Source organism: Aedes aegypti, chromosome 2, assembly GCF_002204515.2.
Source record: "Aedes aegypti strain LVP_AGWG chromosome 2, AaegL5.0 Primary Assembly, whole genome shotgun sequence".
Classification (NCBI taxonomy): domain Eukaryota; kingdom Metazoa; phylum Arthropoda; class Insecta; order Diptera; family Culicidae; genus Aedes; species Aedes aegypti.
The window spans coordinates 424,989,309-425,009,731 of record NC_035108.1 but is presented as its reverse complement, the minus strand read 5'-3'; the positions used below and the strand labels follow the sequence as shown (position 1 = coordinate 425,009,731).

At 40.6% G+C, this 20,423-nt stretch overlaps 1 protein-coding gene and 1 non-coding gene across 2 annotated transcripts in view; one reads left to right on the top strand and one right to left on the bottom strand.

Moving 5' to 3' along the window:
- LOC5573122 overlaps nucleotides 1-20,423 on the top strand; it is a 417,647-nt gene that overhangs the window by 103,419 nt on the left and 293,805 nt on the right. The window lies entirely within an intron of this gene.
- Nucleotides 9,653-9,724, bottom strand: Trnap-agg. The gene has a single exon. It is a non-coding gene; the product is annotated as a tRNA-Pro (tRNA).

The window sequence follows — 20,423 nt, the reverse complement described above, 5'->3', positions numbered from 1 at the left end:
AAATCGATCGCTGCAGATACGCCTGTATGATACTTAGCGCGAGGTTTGAACAACGTTATTCAAAAGGTCAACCCTGTTCCAATTCGAACCCGCTGTGTTCTAATTTGGACTGCCCTATATTTTATCGTTCTTTGCTTCGTTGCTAATAGTACAAAAGTATCTCTCACCTTACGGTAAGATTTTATGTATTAAAATATAAAATAAATAGTAAGTATGGTGATAAGGAAATTTCAAACCTTTTGGTCCCCATAATCTCTACCGTAATTCATGGACAAACCTTTATCTGGAAATGAGTACATTAACACTTCAATAGATCTTGACTGGCAACCCATGTCACTGAAGGTAGCAAAGCCAGTTTAGGAGGAGGTTGAAAGAAGGGCAGTTGAATAATGTCCATAAACAGCAAGATATGGATGAAAGGATTGCTATGAAAAATCTACCGGAAATCAGGCGTAAAAGTGATTGCGGTACAATCAATTTTGATGCGGGTTATGTATCACCTTTCATTGAGGCGACAATGTGATGAAAGACGTACAGCAGCATGATGAATAACAAAACGCATAAGAAACATATAATTGGTTCGTACGGGATTGGAACCTGGTCCATGCGAAATCAAGTAAAGTGCAAATCTTGCCAATCACAAAAAAAAACTATTTTCATGCTTCCATCGAATTTTTTACGCTATATGTATACGCCCATATATAGCTTCCAGCAGATTAATTCACACGCTCGACTTGACCCTAAGCTAAGATGGGTATCGAATTTGAACCCCTCTAATTTATCCCCCGGATTTCGTTGCTCCACTTGAGCCGTCTTAGTTGTCTCCTAGAGATGTCATTCTGTTTGACCGTGTGAAATCCGCACCCTTGTCTGGTGAGACGCACCACGCTGACGGCCGCATCACTCATCTCATCAGACTACGGAGAAGATTGGCAATTTTTCCGCATCACAACTTCGGGTGACGGTCTCTACATCAACTTGCTTTGCTGCACCCTGCTGGATTCGGCAAGGTACGGCCCGTGTGGTTGATTGAATCGCACTCTGAACTTAGCTGCCCAGTGGCGTAATCGCTGGGGGATTGGGATGTAGCTTTAGGGTTTAAACCTGCGCCCACAGAATCAAAAATTTTGGGACAATTTTTTTGTAAAAAAAATAAATGAAATCTGATTTTAGTACCCTATCGTTTAATTCCAACTCAAGTGGAGTTAAATCAGGTGCGTCCTACTCGGGTTCAGATTGGGTACAACTTCTAGTACTGCATTTGTCTACACAGTTAAAAATATTTTGAAAGTTTCAGTTTATTTTCATGCACATATTTGGAGCATCAAAATAAACTGAAATGTCAACGATCAATCTCTTATTTTTCAATCGAATATACTTCAAATTTACACGATCATGTAACATTTAAGCATCTTTAGTTGAAAATTAAACGTAATACTGTAGCAATAGATGAATTTTGTTTATTTTTACTTTGTTCTTCTGTTTACACTATTTTAAATTTTAAATATTTTTATCTGTGTAGAACTGTTTTCGTCTTTGGTTAAATGGTATAGTACTGAATTCAGTTTTCATTTATTTTAACTACACAGAGGAAAATAATTATAAGGACATCATTTCGGCACTGCCTGCTTACCAGCGAAAAGGTTTCTTTTTCTTCGACATTACAACGTTGTTGGTTCAATGAGTTAAAATAGATAAAAGATGATATAATGCACAAATAATATTGGCGTAAAGTTAAATTAAAATGTAAAGATTACAAGCTTTCAGATAAGATAAGATAAGATCAGATAAGATCAATTTTATACCAAAACGTGTTCTTATCTGTGCGGCTATTGGTACACCGACCGTGCCTCGAAAAAATGTTTAAACCCCACCAGAGCGATTCACTGGGTACGCCACTGGAGCTGCCGACAGGCAGTCAGTGCCAAGCGAGATCTGGGTGCCAAGATATTTAACCTCGCGCAGACGGAAATCTAATCTTTGCTGATTTATCGAAAGATCAAGGTCACATTGAAGATCAGTTTTATGAGAAAATAGGCACTTGAGTTGATCGTGATTGAATGACATTTCTAATAGATCAACTGTGACATTTTCCCTGAGTTAGTCAATCATGATATTCATTCTAATTCAATGAATCTTTAGGTATTCAATTGCAGGAAGCTCATTTCCTCCGATTCGAGCCCCTCTCGGCAGGGGACTACCAAACTCAACTCACTCTAATCAATGTCAAAGTTTGCCCTCCTATTCGGTACGCTCGCCGGGATCACGCTTTTCACCTGTCCGATTTTGATCGCAATTGAGCCATTTCAAATTGACAATGGACCAACTCCAATCGGCGGCAAACAATCCGGGGATCCCGACTTACGCCCGGTGGCCAGTCGGTTAGGCCCCCCGTCGACCCTGTCGAAAGCACTTCGGCCTAGCACCATTTGGCCGGTGGCGCGTGGCGAAACGGATTTTACGCCGCTCGGACTACGAGGTTCCTATACCTCTGTACGGAGTCGGAGTCGGTTTGCTCGTGAATCATCGGATGCCGTAACAAATCGCATACGTCAAATTAGGACCGATACGGTTGAGTTTACAATCCGCATTAGATATGCTGGAATCGAGCCGATTGATTAACATATGGCCTGATGGGTTCACGGGTGATTGGGGCTGAACTGGACCGAATCAGACGTATCGCCAGTTTGTATTTGGTTTGGCTTATTCATCTGGATATTGGCATTTTAAGAAAAATGATTAGTTGAAGTCTCGCTACTGTATTTACGAGAGAGCAGCTTAGGGGATTATCATCTAATTATTGCTTGAAATGTCTTCATTTCTTCATCGAACGATAAAAGCTCGAAAGGACTAAAGATCCAAGATAAAAACAATATGAAACACAAGGTCAGAAGAGTTTAATCAAATGGCGGATGACATTCAACGAAGCAATTTTTGTCCTTTCGACGTTTTGTCTTTCGAGCTTTTGCCCCTAAAACATGGGCTTTAGGCAACGTCAATGGAAATTAATTTCAAAATAAACTTGTTCATTACAGCGTCCTTTTTTATTTTTTGCTGAAGTTGTTTTTTGCTAAAGCAGTTTTTTTGCTTAAGATCGCTTGTTTTCAAGCGAAACTGAGCGAAAAGAGCGAACTGAAACGAGCAAACAGAAAAAAAGAGCGGTCTTTTCCCTGTTGCGCGACATGCGTTGTATCTTTCGCTCTCATTTTTCGCACATTCTTCGCTTGAAACTCACGAGATACTCAGTCGATTTCCCGTACCAGAACCAAAATCTGCCTTGCCAAGTGAGCACTTTTTCTCTAAATTTGTCATCATGCTGTGTGTAAGGGAGCGGTGCAAATTTGATATTTTACTATGTATGCTCAGAGTGTGGAGCTGTACCAAAATGTGTTTGCATGTGTGCAATGGCGCGCAAAGCAAGGCATGTGTGAAGCGTTATAATGAAATCGAGAAACGAACGAAGGGGAATAGGGAAGGAATCGGTTCGTTGTTTTTCTGGGTCACGTTTTGTCTGATCCGTGCAGTTCAAATGAACCGACTCTCGCAAAAAAAGAGATACGGATCACTCACTCTTTTTAGTGATCCGGATCTGTTGAACGGCTCGGAATCTTTTTGCCCGTCTCTAGTTGTAAACGTGACGTTTCTAGTTATCGGGGAATCGCTGCCCTGTGTGCGGTCTCAAAATTGTTTGAACTGATCGTTTTGGAGTTCATTACACATAACTGTTCTCTTTACATCTCTGAGACCCAACACGGATTCATGCCGAAGAGGTCCACTACAACTAATCTGTTGTCATACGTATCATTTGTTACTCGCTGCATCCAGGATCGACTTCAAGTAGATGCAATTTCGACAAAATCAACCATAAAATAGCGGTGGCTAAACTCGAGATGTTGGGATTCAGTGGCGCTTTCCTCTCATGGCTTCGGTCTTATCTCGTTGGTCGTACAATGTCCGTCAAGATTGGTGACTGCATCTCATCACCTTTCTTTGTGTCATCTGGCGTTCTTCTCTACATTAATCATGTTAATTTGTCCCTCGAATGTTTTAAACTGTCTTATGCCGATGATTTCAAGTTGTATAGATGAATTTGTAGTTTGGTACAAGAACAACAAATGGTTTTGAACGCGTCTAAATGCTCAAGCATTTCTTTTAGCCGTAAGCACACCATCACAGAATTCAATTATCAAATAGGAGAAGTTACTCTGAACCGCGTGAAGTCGATAAAAGATTTAGGAGTTGTGGTAGATTATAAATTGACATTTAATGATCATATTTCATATATTGTTGCGAAAGCATCTAAGATTCTAGGTTTTATATTCCGCGTTGCAAAACACTTCTCTGATATTCACCGCCTCAAATCACTTTACTGCTCTTTAGTACGCTTCGTTTTAGAGTATCCAGCAATTGTGTGGGCTCCTTTTTACCAGAATAGCATTCAAGGCAAATTTTTGCGGTTTGCGCTACGGAATTTGCATTGGAGAGATCCTTTGCATATTCCTAGCTACAGTGACAGATGTCAATTAATACATTTGAACCTGCTATCCACACGTCGAAACGTTTGCAAACTTCTTTTTGTATCAGATTTGATTCAATCTAAAATTGATTGTTCCAATCTTTTAGAAAATTTAATTTTCGATATTCATATTCCTACTCTTCGCTCTCATCTCTTTTTCCGATTACCTACAAATCGGCCCAAATACGGTCATCAAGAACCTGAGATTAGCATGTGCCGTCTGTTTAATCAATATTGTAAAGTTTTCGTTTTTCATCTTTCCCGTCCTGTTTTGAAGCATCAGTTTGTCCAAAACTTAACATTTAATATGTAGACAGGAAAAAGTTAAGTTAAGACAGTTGGAAGGGTCGACTGGGACTTGAGTTGCTAATTTATTCGGCTATCTCAGTCTCAATGTTTTACAACGATTTTATTTAATTCTGCCCGACGTTTCGACCACGGATTTTGGCCTTTTCAAGGGTAAACTATTGTGTACGAAATACAGTTAATATATATAGCTTAGTTAATATAGTCTAGTTTGTCTTACATTGTCTATCGTTTTGTCCTGGTTGAAATCGTCGTTTCTTATGTCAGTTTTTTTGTAGTCATTGCTTCTGTAGAATTTTTAAAAAGTGTGAACGTAAATTTTCTGTCAATTTGCACTATTTTAAATCTTACTTTTGTACTATTTGTCTGAAAAGTAACTTCATTTGATTTTGGTCACAGTCTAAACTTGCACTTACTACTAACGGTTGTTAAGTTGAGACATATGTATGTATCATTGGGAATTGTAATCTGTTGATACGAAAAGAAGGGTAGGTTTTGTGCCTATTTGAGAGAGAGCATTAGTTGACAGCTCAACCCAAAGGGACTGTCCATTAATTACGTAAGGGGTTATGGGAGGAGGGGGGGTTTGAGATTTCTTACGCGCCATACAATTTATTTTGGATTTTCATACAAAAAATCTTATCATGGAAGGAGGGGAAGTTGAAAAATCCCGAAAATTGTCTTACGTAATTAATGGACCGCCCCAAACGGGTTTTTACCTACTCCGAAAAAATAAACAAAAAATAGCTACTCCGAAAAAATAAACAAAAGCCTAGCAATTTCCCAAAACTTCACACAATGCAACTCTTTCCATATTATGTAAAAAAAACATACGACATTCCCTTTTTAACTCGTCCAGAATTAACAACCATAATCTCTCAAGAGATAAATAAATCTTTTTTTTTTTAAGTAATGCATTTTTATATCAATAATTTTTCTTTCCTTGAAAAGAACCTTGAAAATAACTTGTCGCATGTGTCTCCTTATAACTATTATAATATAACTCATAGGATTTTGCTACAAATAACTCTATGAATAATATATAATGTGGAAAATAATTTTCTGTTTATGAGGATTTCTGGTGAGAAGAGAGAGAGAGAGAGAGAGAGAGAGTTTTTTAGACAATACTCAAGGTAGTACATAACACAGAATTCTAACAATGATATCTCCAAAAGCTCCTTCAATGATATCTTGCAGATATACTGGTTAAATTCTATTATCAATTGCTTTTAAATTTTCACTGATTTTTTTTTTCTTCAAAAAAAACCCCAACAATCATTCCAAGAATCAAGACATATAAGAGCATCTCTTCGGATTTCTTCACAGTTATTTTCTTAGGAGCTCTCCTTTGCATTCGCTTGGGTATTAATTGAGAGATTAGGGTGGGGCTTATTTCCAAAAATCTTTCGTAGTCAGGATTTACAAAGTGGAAAATGATCATCGGTCCCAAAATAACATCCTGTGAAAAAATGAGAATTAACCTATACAAGGGCCAAAAATCGCATGCATAAATATATTTCGTCAAATATCATCTAAAGGAGTAGAGGTATCGCAATTTTGAGGTGATTTTTTGCCCTTAAGGGTCCTAAAATCACCAAAACAAGCTGAAAAGCATACCAATTTTTTTCAGAGTTCACTAAAATGGTAAAATTGCACTTGCCCTTTGCGCCACCTCTAAACCTTCACCGAAAATTCTCATTTTTTCACAGGATGTTATTTTGGGACCGGTGATTATTTTCCACTTTGTAAATCCTGACTACGGAAGATTTTTGGAAATAAGCCCCACCCTATTGAGAGATGCATCCTGAAGTTTTTCCATTGATTTGTACATAGAGTTTCACACAAATTTAAAAAAATATATTCATGAGTTTTTTTTTTTAGAAATTTCCTCTAATAGTACTTCTGGAATTTTCAGTATTTATCCTAGATTTCTATCCGTTTGCTCTACTTTTGCCTTTCTTGGTTGGTGAAGAGTCTTCGATAGGCCACCTAACCAGGGTTGCGCTACCTACATCGTGCTAGACTGCCTCCTCGGTGCTGACACGATACAGCATTGTCCGATAATTGGAATCGATCGCAGGTCAGTGGAAGAGGCCTTCGTGTCTCTAAAAAGGGAGACAGCGAGGATAGGCCTGACCATTAATTCTACCAAAACGAAGTACATGGTTGCAGGTAGAGATAGAGTCAGGCATGGTGGTGTAGGTGCTGAGGTAGTGTTTGATGGAGATATGTTTGAAGTTGTTGAATAATTTGTTTACCTTGGAACACTTGTGACATGTGACAACGACGTTTCCTGCGAAGTGAAAAGACGTGTTGCGAATAAGGCCTTTTACGGACTACGTAACCAGCTTAGGTCCCGCAGCTTGCAAACGGAAACAAAATTCGCCATGTATAAAACAATGATTCTTCCGGTGGCTTTCTACGGGCACGAAGCGTGGACGAAGATGGAGCTCTACAATACGCCCAGTAATGGCATGACGCTACGCTGTAGCCATCAAGGTAAGGTAGGTATCCTAGATTTATTACGAGAACATTTCTTGTATAAAACTATGGAATACAAGAAGCAATATCTTGAGTAATTTCTTTTGGGTTCTGCAGATTGAGTTCTGGAAGTGTTTTTGGATATATTCATACAATATTGGAGAAAATCTGAGTAAAAATATTCTCGGGAAGTCATAGTCAATATGAGAACCGTACACTTTTGGTACTTCTGGATAAATTCTGGATACTCTTGGAAAATTTCAAAATGATATATGAATTATTAAGAACTTTTTCAAGAATCTTTTATATGACTCCAGGGAAACTTATAGATCAAGATCTTGAAAAAAGTCTTTGAGGGAATCTCTGAAAATGCCTGGAGAAGTTCTTGCCTACGGCTCCGGCCTTTTTATGTAATATCTGGAGTAATTTATAGTTTAATCCGAGCAGGGACCCTTGGATATATCATAAACTAATTCCAATCGGCTGGTTATTTCTGCAAACTTCCTTAGAGAATTTTTTGGGAATTTCTGCCTAAGACAATGCTTTTAAAGGTTCTCAGTTAAATTCCTGATTAAATGTAAATTTTGTATTTATTCTGGAAGAATTTCGAAACGTTCTATTAGGAGTTGTCAGAGGTTTCTTTACACAAACAAAACATCAAGGATTTCTAAGGAAAAATTGAAGAAAATGGATTTTCGAAGGGATTCTTGAAGTGATTTATGAAGTTATTGACATTATGAGGATTGAGGATTGATTTCTACAAGTATATCTTGATGCATGACTGAAAATATCTGAAGAACAAAAAACTGGACAAATTTTACAAGGAACAAAAGAAATATATTCTTGACGTGATTCTAAAAATACAGTTAACTCTCCCTTACTCGATGTCCCGTATCTCGATATCGAGTTAGAGAACCATAGTAAAATTTGGTTTTCATGGCTAACTCGATGGTCCCTTCAATATCGAGTAAGGGAGAGATGACTGTATATAATTCCTTAAGCGTAATTATGGATATATTTTCAGATAGTTTGAGAAGCAATGCATGAATAAATATCCTAAATAATATGTACAACGTTTCTCGATGTAAACATCTTAGACTAATACTTGGATGGGTCCTTAAAAACTTCTGGAAAATGTAATTGAGATTTTTTTTGGTAAATTTATGTAGAAATTTCATAGAAATTCTTAAAGGAAATCAAGGATAAACTCCTGAAAAAAAATTGTTGGGAAGAAATTCCTTGAACAATCAAAAGAAAATCATATTGTATAAACAAAGGGAGATCCTAGAAGATCCTTTGAGTTTGGAAGAAAATGTTGGCTACACGGGTACACCCTTGCCTGAATCTGAATTTGGCGATGGTTTACGTTCTTTTAGCAGCTACGCAACAGCTCAACCCTTTTCATTGAAAACCTTCCGCTGCAACATTTTATTCATCACCTCTTAGCCTCCCAACCGTCCCCCGGCTTTCCGCGCATCCCAGTAAGCACCAAGTGCTAATTTTTGCACCTTTTTTTTTCGGTACCGCCTGCAAAAAGCTTAATAAATTATCACCTGTCCGGCAGGGGCGGATTCAACTGGCAACTGACGGCGGAACAGCGAAATTGCGTTTTTAACTCGCTTTTTGTCTTTAATTTTCCACGCGTTCAGCGTTTCCAGAACCCACCAACCGTTCATTCGTCCATTCGTCCATCCATAAACCTTGAACGTTGGGTTCACCGATGGGTAAAACTGCCAGAGCAGATTAAAATGAGTCCGGGTGACAGAGACAAAGGTAGTCTCACGTCACGATAATAATCGGAGGTATAACCAATCGTTTTCACGCGATTTTAAGCTGCAAAAGCTCATATTGTATGGATAAGGGACTTGAATTGATTATAAAATGTGATGCTTTTGGGGGAGTGTTGAGTAATTAACGACAGGTAAATGACTTTCAAAGTGGGACTTTTACACTTAGACCGAGATTTGACTAGGCAAATCAATTGGTTTCGTTTCTGACCTTACCATAGGATGAAAATTTTTCGCGTCAACAAGCACCTATCTAAAACTCACCAATGTCACACATCAGTTGACCTGTGATGACGGACCTCGTCATCAAGGAGAGCAAAAGAGGTCAAACACCATTCAAAGAGATTAGTTGAATAATGTCCATGAAAAACCAGGTAAGGTAAAAACAGATTACGATGAATAATCTACGCGAAATGAGGCGTAAAGGTGATGGCGGTACCTACTCTTACTCTACAATTTGATGTGGGTTCTGTGTATCACCTTCCATCGAGGCCATCAAGTCAAGGAGATAAACAACGATCCAAGCGTGATGATTGAGCCGTTCAAAAAAAAAAGATCAAGTGGGCTCGTCCGGGATTTGAACCCGGGACCTCTCGCACCCTAAGCGAAAATCATACCCCTAGACCAACGAGCCCGTTGAAAGAGGCAGAACGATTTGCAAATAAAATGAAAATATTAATATGCGGCTTAACTATAGATGTAAGAGTAATTCCTCACATATCGTAAGATCTGAATTAGGGTAAGCGTACCAGTATTCTCCAGCCCAAAGAAACATATACACTAAAACCTCATTTTACGAAGTCTTTTTTTTAACGCAAACTCCATTTACGTCACTTTTTTACGAAGTGTCTTTAATTAACACCTGAGAGAGACTCGCGAAGAGGAAAAATATCAACGTCATATGCAGCCCAGATTCCTCTCTCACGAAACGTCAAATGCAGCCCACCGTTTTTATGGCTGAAAAAGTGAAAAGTATTGTGTTCAAAGTAAACTGTTATTAAAAACCTCAGTCGGAGGAGCAGTTTTTCCCAAAGTTGCTGATAAATCTAAGCAGAAGATTAATTATTTCTAATGTCTGCTACGTTTGCTGGCATGAAATTTCACTCAAATGGCTATTTATGATTCGATGTGATGCAAACTTAATCATTTTTTGCTGAGAGGTTCATGTGAGGATTTGAACAGCATGCGCATAATTGGTATGCGCATGCGCATAATTGGTACGCGCATGCGCATAATTGGTATGCACAAAGTGGAATAAGAAAAAAAACTCAGCAATCACAGAAAAAGAAGACCGTCTTCGCGAGTCTCGTCTCAGATTAACACCACTGTTTTACGACGTGCGTAAATTGAGTTTAGACAATTATGTGGGTAATTATGTGATGGAATGACCTACGGCTGGGGAAAATCGTAGGGAACCGTTGGCACGAAAAGGGGATCACGAAAATTGATGTCCGACGCCATTTTGAAATCCAATATTGCAACCTTCGTTTGGGAAAATCGTTGGAAACCTATGCAACATGGGTATTCTCGGAACGGGCGCGACGAGGGGATGACGAAAATCGATATTCGGCGCCGTTTTGAAATCCAAAATACTAAAACCTTAATTAACGAAGTCTTTTTCCGCAAATTCAAATAACGTCACTTTACGAAGTAAATTCAAGAACTTCAATACAGATCAGTACATTGATCCAATACAGATCAGTACATTGATCAGTACATTTGCTTATATGAAGTTAAGATTTTATGCCATAACTAAGTAACTACTTACGTTTATAGATACTCAAGCCTATATTCCGTGAATTCCTTTGAAGTCCAAGAGCATCGACACAACTCAATACAATACTTCGTTCACTAATATGGATAGTCAGGGGCCTTCGCAGTGTTAAAGAATTATCGATTGATAATTTGTTACGCTTGTAGATCCTAAGGCTATAGATAGAGATCTAGGAGAACCAAGAACATTCGTACAAATCATTACAATACACCGTTTACTTACATGAATTTAAAGGGCTTTGCAGTATTTGAAAACTAGCCTGAAATCACTAATTACAGTTGTAGATACCAAGGCCAAGGACTACATTGAAGTCCTCGGAGGACCAAAAACATCCGTATAAATCAACAAAATATACTGATGACTTACTAAATAAATGGTTAAAAGACTGTACCATAATAAAAACTATCGATAGAACATTGATCCTGCTTGATCCTAAGGATTATATTCGATGAAGTCCTTGGAGGACCTAGCACATTGGTACAAATTATAACATTACTCATTTTACTGCTATGAATAGATAAGGGCCTGTGCCGTTTCAAAAAAAATCGAATGATCACTAAATTCGGGAGTATATTGCAGGTATATATTCCAGGAAGTTCTTGAATGAACTAAACCCTGTTTTACTCCCTTAGTTACCAAAACTCGGATCTGACAATACAAACGATTCCTCAAAATATAAATTTCTGCTAGGGTCCAATATTGTGGGTTATTCTTCTACATAGAAATGATAAATTGATCTCCATTAACTGCAAAGAGCTCTTGGAAGACCTTAACTTGCACACATTCTAACCTGATTAGGAACCAATTATTTCCGAGAAGTTGTTGGCGTTTCAGTCGGATTTTTGGGAAAATATGGAAAAAAAACTTTAGTCTTGTTTCTTCTCCAACGTTTCGATTTGTATTGGATCTACTTCTGGGATTGGGATTGGGATTGGGATTAGGATTGGCTTTGGCTTTGGCTTTGGCTTTGGCTTTGGCTTGTTTTTATGATTTTATGATTTTATGATTTTATGATTTTATGATTTTATGATTTTATGATTTTATGATTTTATGATTTTATGATTTTATGATTTTATGATTTTATGATTTTATGATTTTATGATTTTATGATTTTATGATTTTATGATTTTATGATTTTATGATTTTATGATTTTATGATTTTATGATTTTATGATTTTATGATTTTATGATTTTATGATTTTATGATTTTATGATTTTATGATTTTATGATTTTATGATTTTATGATTTTATGATTTTATGATTTTATGATTTTATGATTTTATGATTTTATGATTTTATGATTTTATGATTTTATGATTTTATGATTTTATGATTTTATGATTTTATGATTTTATGATTTTATGATTTTATGATTTTATGATTTTATGATTTTATGATTTTATGATTTTATGATTTTATGATTTTATGATTTTATGATTTTATGATTTTATGATTTTATGATTTTATGATTTTATGATTTTATGATTTTATGATTTTATGATTTTATGATTTTATGATTTTATGATTTTATGATTTTATGATTTTATGATTTTATGATTTTATGATTTTATGATTTTATGATTTTATGATTTTATGATTTTATGATTTTATGATTTTATGATTTTATGATTTGATGATTTGATGATTTTACGATTTTATGATTTTATGATTTTATGATTTGATGATTTTATGATTTGATGATTTGATGATTTGATGATTTTATGATTTTATGATTTGATGATTTGATGATTTTATGATTTTATGATTTTATGATTTTATGATTTTATGATTTGATGATTTGATGATTTGATGATTTGATGATTTGCTGATTTTATGATTTTATGATTTTATGATTTGATGATTTTATGATTTTATGATTTGATGATTTTATGATTTTATGATTTTATGATTTTATGATTTTATGATTTTATGATTTTATGATTTTATGATTTTATGATTTGATGATTTGATGATTTGATGATTTGATGATTTGATGATTTGATGATTTGATGATTTGATGATTTGATGATTTGATGATTTGATGATTTGATGATTTTATGATTTGATGATTTGATGATTTTATGATTTTATTTTATGATTTTATGATTTTATGATTTTATGATTTTATGATTTTATGATTTTATGATTTTATGATTTTATGATTTTATGATTTTATGATTTTATGATTTTATGATTTTATGATTTTATGATTTTATGATTTTATGATTTTATGATTTTATGATTTGATCATTTTATGATTTTATGATTTTATGATTTTATGATGCCACAAACTAGACCTGTGCGCCGCCGCGCCACGCCGCCGCCGTCGATCCATTTCACGTCACGCCGACGCCGATTGATACATCGGCGGCGCGCCATACGCCGATCCACGTCTCGCCGCCGATTTTGCGTTTTCACGCCGATAAATACATTAACTCAAATAATTTATAATAATAAAAAAATAACCCAGATAATTTAGGTATCGTCTAAGGATAAAAAAAATCGAACATCAATGTTTCAAGGGATTTTTTTTCAAAAATTTGTCCCGAAAATCGCCCAGTGGATCCTTCAGAATTTTTTCTACGGATCCCATGGAGAATCTTATCAAAGTTTCTTTTAAGAATACCTTCTAGAAGTGAACAATTCTTGAGATTTCACCAGGATTTTATTTTTTAAAATTAAGTCTTTCGTGAAATTTTATTCAAATTATTCTAGTGATTTTAACAAGATTTTTTTCGGCGTTTCCTACAAAAAATTGTTCTCCAAAAATTCCTTATTTTCCAAGAGCTCATCGATAGATTTCCACCTCAATTTTCATCATGAATTCACCCTTATTCATATAAAATCGTTCAAGGATTGTCCAGAATTTTCGAATGGATTTCTCTATTATTTTTTTCGAAAAGAGTCGCTGAGACACCTAGTTCTTGAAATTCTCATAGTAATTTCTTTAGGATTTTTTTAAAGAAATTTCTTCTGGAGTTTTTATAAGAATTGCAAAATTAATTATTGTAGGAATTGTTTCTAGCACTTCATCAAAACTGTTCCAACGATGCGGCATAAATTTATTCAAAAATCTCAATCACCTTACCAGTGTTTGAGAAAAATATCGTCCTAAAAAAACTACAATAAACTAGGAGAATAAATAACTTACGGCACATTTATTCTGTCAAAAAGTCCTGTGAGATTTCCTCTGGAAATTTCTTCAAAATTTGTTCAACTATTCCTCCAAGTTGTTTTTTAAGGAATCCTACCATTGATTATTTTTGGAGTTTTTCTAATAAATCGTACAATAGTCACTTCAAGAATTCCAACAGTAGTTCCGCATTGCATTTTCTCAGGAATTATTTAATATGATTCTTAATTATTCCTGGAGTTTCTTCTGGGATTTCTCCGATGAAAATGTTATATGAAATCTTGTTTTTATTCAATAACACGGAATAGCATGTTACTGCAACTTCTTTAGCAATTTTTCGAGCTCAAATAACGGCTATATCATATTTAAATTTTAATTTAAAAATTAGGTCCATAAATGAACCTTGACATTTTTGATCATGTTTGACGTTCGCTTAGTCGATAAAAACACCACAGGGGCTGTAGTTTTAACACTGGGGTTGTTCCTATCTGACATTTCGGAATGGACACGGAAAACAAAATACACCCAAAATTTGAGTTTAAGCCAAGAGGTGAGACAAAATCTAAAAAACATAACAAATGTTTTTGGACTTAAACAAACGAAAAACATTTAAAAATTGAGCAAACATTTGTTTTTAGCCTAAACTTAAGCGTTTGGCACTAGAATTGGGACAGGGCTTTAGGATCCTATTCTCCAGAAGTTCTTACACGGTAATCTTGAGATGTTTTCTTCATAAGTTTCGTGCAAGAATTTTTCTAGATTATGCTTGAATTACTTCAGTGATTCAGTCAGAATTTTGTTGAATATTCTTACACGAATTCCTGCAGAGCTTCATGTGTGTGTGTGTGTGTGTGTGTGTGTGTGTGTGTGTGTGTGTGTGTGTGTGTGTGTGTGTGTGTGTGTGTGTGTGTGTGTGTGTGTGTGTGTGTGTGTGTGTGTGTGTGTTTTTTTTTTTTTTTTTTTTTTTTTTTTTTTTTTTTTTTTTTTTTTTTTTTTTTTTTTTTTTTAGTTTTAGAAGGTGGTAAATTACATTTACGAACTAACCCAGCGTTTCACGTTCGATATGGAGGCTAGTCATATCGAATTCGTCCATCGTGCGCCAGAGTGTCGGACTCCTTTATACCGACTAAAGTCCACCTTCGCCCACGAGCCATTCCCCCCGGAACTGCCTCTTGGCATTACTTCATGGGGGAGGCTATTGTGCTAAGCACTGCACTGCTCCTTCTTACGCTCCTGTACTTCCCTTGCTCTCTTCGTACTGCTGGCATCGCGCCAGGGCCATGTTTCTACTACCGCTTCTGTCATTGCTACGCTTCGTTGCTCTGCTGCGACGTGTTTGGGGCTGACATCTCGCCAGAGCCCTGCGCAACTGTTGCGCCTGCTGTTAATCCGCCGATTCTCGAGTTCTCCAGGTTGGACCAGTTGGATGCCGAGGTCGGTCCAGCGATTCCGGTTGGAGGGTAGCTTCCGGTTCACTGGCGCCCCGACGACCCAAAACTGGTGGTTGTCACGATCGCTACTCGGCATAGTCCCCGACGGTGGAGCTAGCCTACTCCAGCGGAGAGTTCCTAACGTAGGAATGTCTCCCGAAACCGATAACGTTACGCGTTTGTTCCCGCATCACTGCTGCTGACCGGTGAAGTGCCGAGGTCGATCCAGCGATTCCGGTTGGAGGATGGCTTCCGGTTCACTGGTGCCCCGACGACTTAAGCCGGTGACTCGCTACGGACTACTCAGAATAGTCCCCGACGGTGGATCTATCCTACTCCGACGAAGATTTCCCCGACGGCGGAAGATCTCCCGAACCGATGCTTTCCGGGCTGATGCCGAGGTCGGTTCTGCGATTCCGGTGGAGGGAAACTTCCGGTTCACAGGCGCCCCGACGACCATTTGCCGGTGCAACTACGCGTTCTACTCAGTTAGTCCCCGACGGTGAACTTAACCTACTCCGAAGCTGACCGGGCTGATGCCGAGGTCGGTCCTGCGATTCCGGTGGTGGGAAACTTCCGGTTCACAGGCGCCCCGACTACCATTTGCCGGAGCTGTTTCGCGATCTTCTCGGCTAGTCCCCGGCGGAAGGACATAGCCTACTCCGACGCGATGTTGGTCGGTAAGTGCCGAGGTCGGTCCTGCAATTCCGGTTGGAGGATGACTTCCGGTTTGCAGGCGCCTTGACGACTTATTACCGATATTACGCTACGCCCGCTCTACTCGGTCTAGTCCCCGGCGGAGGATCTAGCCTACTCCGGTCGCGCCCGTTGGTCTCCTTCATATGCTCTCTTCAACAGGCTGACTTGTCAAGCGCCAAGGTCGGTCCGACGATTCCGGCTGCCCCAACGATTCAGAGCCATGTGCTGTCCGCTGTGTAGAGTGCCGCTGCTCCTCTCGCCATCTTCGTTGTAAAAGAGACATCATCTGAACGATAGTTCTGTTTACCGCGTCCCATTTCTCTTCGTCGGCACACATTCGTTGGACGATATTGTGCACATTAACGTCATTGCCGACGACGGATGTCATCTCGGCTCGCTCATGCTCGAAGCGCGGACATTCGAAGACCACGTGCTCAGGGGTTTCGTCAACATCGCCGCACCCGGTGCATAACGGCGATCTTGCGTGTCCAAACCTATTGAGGTATTTCTTGAAACAGCCATGGCCAGACAAAAACTGCGTCAAGTGGAAATTCACTTCTCCGTGTTTTCTGTTTACCCACGTCGACAGGCACGGAATTAGACGGTGGGTCCATCTACCGTTCTCAGCGCTATCCCATTGCTGTTGCCATTTCCTCATGGTTTCATCCCGGGCTCTTTTCCGAATTCCCCGCGTGCGTCGGTCCCTGTAGCACTCGCTGTCCTCTTCGAGTTGAAGGCTTATAGGGATCAATCCTGCAATCACACAGGCTGCCTCAGATGATATCGTACGATACGCGCTCGCCACACGCATGGCCATCAGTCTGAACGTACTGTTCAGCCGGGAGCGGTTCCTCTTCGTCTGCAGTGCTGTCACCCACACGGGACCAGCGTATCTGAGTACCGACGTCGACACGCTCGCCAGTAGTCGCTTCTTGCTGCTGCTGATCGCTGAGTTGTTGGGCATGATCCGGGATAGAGCTGATATCACCTTCACGGCCCTCTCACATGCATAATCGACATGGCTGTTGAAGCTCAGCCGATCATCGATCATCACTCCCAGGTGTCTGACTTCCCGCTTTGAGTCGATGGTACACTGTCCAACCGAGATTCTCGCCTTCTGCACTGCCTTTCGGTTGCTTATCATCACAACTTCGGTTTTGTGATGGGCTAACACAAGCTTCTTCCCTCGCATCCATTCTTCCACGGCGTCTACTGCTTCGGTAGCAAGTATCTCTACTTCCTCTAGTGATTCGCCGATGACTACGAGCACCACGTCATCCGCGAAGCCGACGATCTTCACACCCCGGGGGAAGCTCAGCTTCAACACTCCATCATACATAGCGTTCCAGAGAGTCGGGCCAAGAATAGAACCCTGTGGGACGCCCGCTGTGACTGTCGTGCACCTTTTCCCAGCGTCTGTTTCGTAGATCAGTGTACGATTTTGAAAGTAGCTCCTCAAAATCTTACAAAGATACTCGGGGACCTCCAATCTGTGCAGCGATTCGGCGATCGCAGCCCAACTGGCACTGTTGAAGGCATTTTTTACGTCTAGAGTGACCACACCGCAGTACCGATTTCCTCTCCTCTTTTGCTTCCGCGCCGTATCCATAGCTTCCACGACCGTTCGGATGGCATCAACGGTTGATCTACCTTTCCGAAAGCCGAACTGCATGTCACACAGGCCGTTTTCTCCCTCCGTGTATTTCGTAAGCCTGTTTAGGATTACTCGCTCCAGCACTTTGCCAACTGTGTCCAGCAGACATATCGGTCTATATGCTGAAGGATCTCCAGGAGGCTTGCCTGGTTTAGGCAGCAGCACCAGCTTTTGTCGCTTCCAAATGTCGGGGAAGTTACCCTCCTCGATACATTTTTGCAGTACGATCCTGAACATATCTGGGTTTTCTTGGATTGCTGCTTGCAGAGCTACGTTGGGGATACCGTCTGGTCCCGGAGCCTTCCTGGTTTTTAAGGCTTTCGCCACCGCGATCAGCTCATCATTCGTTACCTGGGCTTCTTCTTCGTCGTTATCCTGAGCTCCGTAAGGTGTGGACGGCCAGCTCGTCGGTTCGTGCCGGGGGAATAGCGCTTCAATGATGGTCTTCATCTTCTCCGGACACCTATCGGGTGGTACAGCTGGGCCCTTCAACTTCGCCATTGCAACTCTGTAGGCGTCACCCCACGGGTTTGAATTGGCGTTGCGACAGAGCTCCTCCAGACAGGCTTTCTTGCTGAGCCGAATTTCCTTGTTGAGAGCGGTTTTCGCCGCCTTGTACGCTGGTCTTCGATCTGCTCTTTCAGCGTCGTTGCGGGCTCTCTGCATCATTCTCCTAGCCCGAAAGCAGCTTGTACGCAGGTCGGCAATCGTCGAGTTCCACCAGTAAGCTGGGCGGCGACCATGTCGCGGTTTACCTTCCCTCTGCATGGTTGCATCGCACGCTCGTGCTAATGCCGCTGTCAACTCATTCGCAGTAGCGTGTTGAACATTGCGCTCCAGTCTCAACGCCTCAACAAACACCTCCTTGTCAAACTGCGACGTTTTCCACCTCCGCTCTTTCGAAGGGATCGCACGTGCTTCCAACTGCCGTCCGCTACCAATATTGTACCGAAGCGCTTGGTGGTCACTGTGCGTATACTCCTCACTCACTCGCCAGTTCAAACTTCCTGACAGCCCAGGGCTACAGAAAGTTACGTCAATAATTGACTCTCGACCATCCCGACGGTATGTGCTGGTGGTACCATCGTTGGCAACATCGACGTTTAGCCTTGCCAAGGCCTCCAGTAGACTGCTCCCTCTTGAGTTGGTGAAGCGACTGCCCCATTCTATGGCCCACGCGTTGAAATCGCCGGCTATGACGACTGGTCTGCGGTCTGTGAGCTCTTCAGTCAGCTTGTCGAGCATCTCGTTGAACTGGTCAATAGACCATCGCGGGGGTGCGTAGCAGCTACAGAAGAAGACTCCGTTAATTTTGGCTATAACAAAGCCTTCATCTGCACGATGTACCACTTCCTGGAAAGGATATCTTCCCACCGTCCATATCGCCACTGATTTTGCGTTGTCTGCTATCCAGTTCCCATCGCCGGCCGGGACACGGTATGGCTCCGAGATGATAGCCACATCGCACTTGTACTCCGCCACAGATTGCCTCAGCAAGTGTTGTGCTGTGTCACAGTGGTTGAGGTTAATTTGAATTACCTCCACTGTGGTTTGGTAGCAGTCGCCTTCATGAAGGCCGGGCATCGCAGGCCTCCTGTAACGTGGTTGTTATTATCTCCGTTAGCGCAGATCATGCACTTTGGAGGCTTCCGGCAGGCTTGCGCCTTGTGGCCTTCTTCTCCGCACCTTCTGCATAAATTACCTCTGTCCGGCCCCTTGCAGAATCTAGCCAGATGGCCGTACTCGTGGCATCTATAGCATGCTTCCGGTTTCTGAGAGACGCTCAGTGGACATACCGACCAGCCTACTTTAATCTTCTCCGTTTTAAGTGCCTTGACGGCCGCTTCAATCGGAAGCCTAATTGATGCTATTAGCATTCCGGATGGCCCCTTCCTTATGCGGATCTGCATCTGCACTTCTCCTAGCATGCACTGCTCTTTCATGGCAACCCTTACATCGTCGTCCGTAGAGATTGCGTCCAAGTTCTTGCATTCAAGGACTGCCTCCGGACACACGGCTCTCACTTCTACCGTATTACCCATGGCTTTCTCGGCGAGCTCTTTGTAGGAAGAGCTGCTGGCCATCGGGTCTCGTTTTAGCTCCAGGATCATATCTCCGGTGCGGGTGCGCCTGACTTTCCGCACGTCTGCACCCAGCTGTTCGAGCTCCGGGTTTGTCCGCATTGCACGGAGAACCTTCTCGTACGAGTCATCGCTTGCCTTGACTATAAGCGCCTCACCTCTCTTCCGGCCCTTGAAGAGGCTTTGTTTTTCGGACCTGTTCTTGGTTTTCGTCTTCCGATTTTTTGCCTTGACGATTTCCCATGGGGTATCGTTGCCTTCCTTGGTGGTTGCTGCGTTCGCTGGGCCTGACTCGTTGACGCGGGTGTCCTTGTGTTTCTTGGAACCACCAGGTCTTGCATCTCCTGGTGATGCTCTTGGCCTCTTCGGTGTGAGGGGCACGCTCTCCGTCCTCTGGGATTTGTCCCTCTTTGCGTTGGTTTCCCTCGCAAAAGTAATTGGCATCGCCGTTTGTTGAATCGGCACTTGCCTTATTTCTAAGGCAGTCTTGGCCGCCGACAACTCCTTCTCAGTCGATTCCACTTTCTGTGCAACGGCCGCCCATTCCTTGACAGCTAGTCC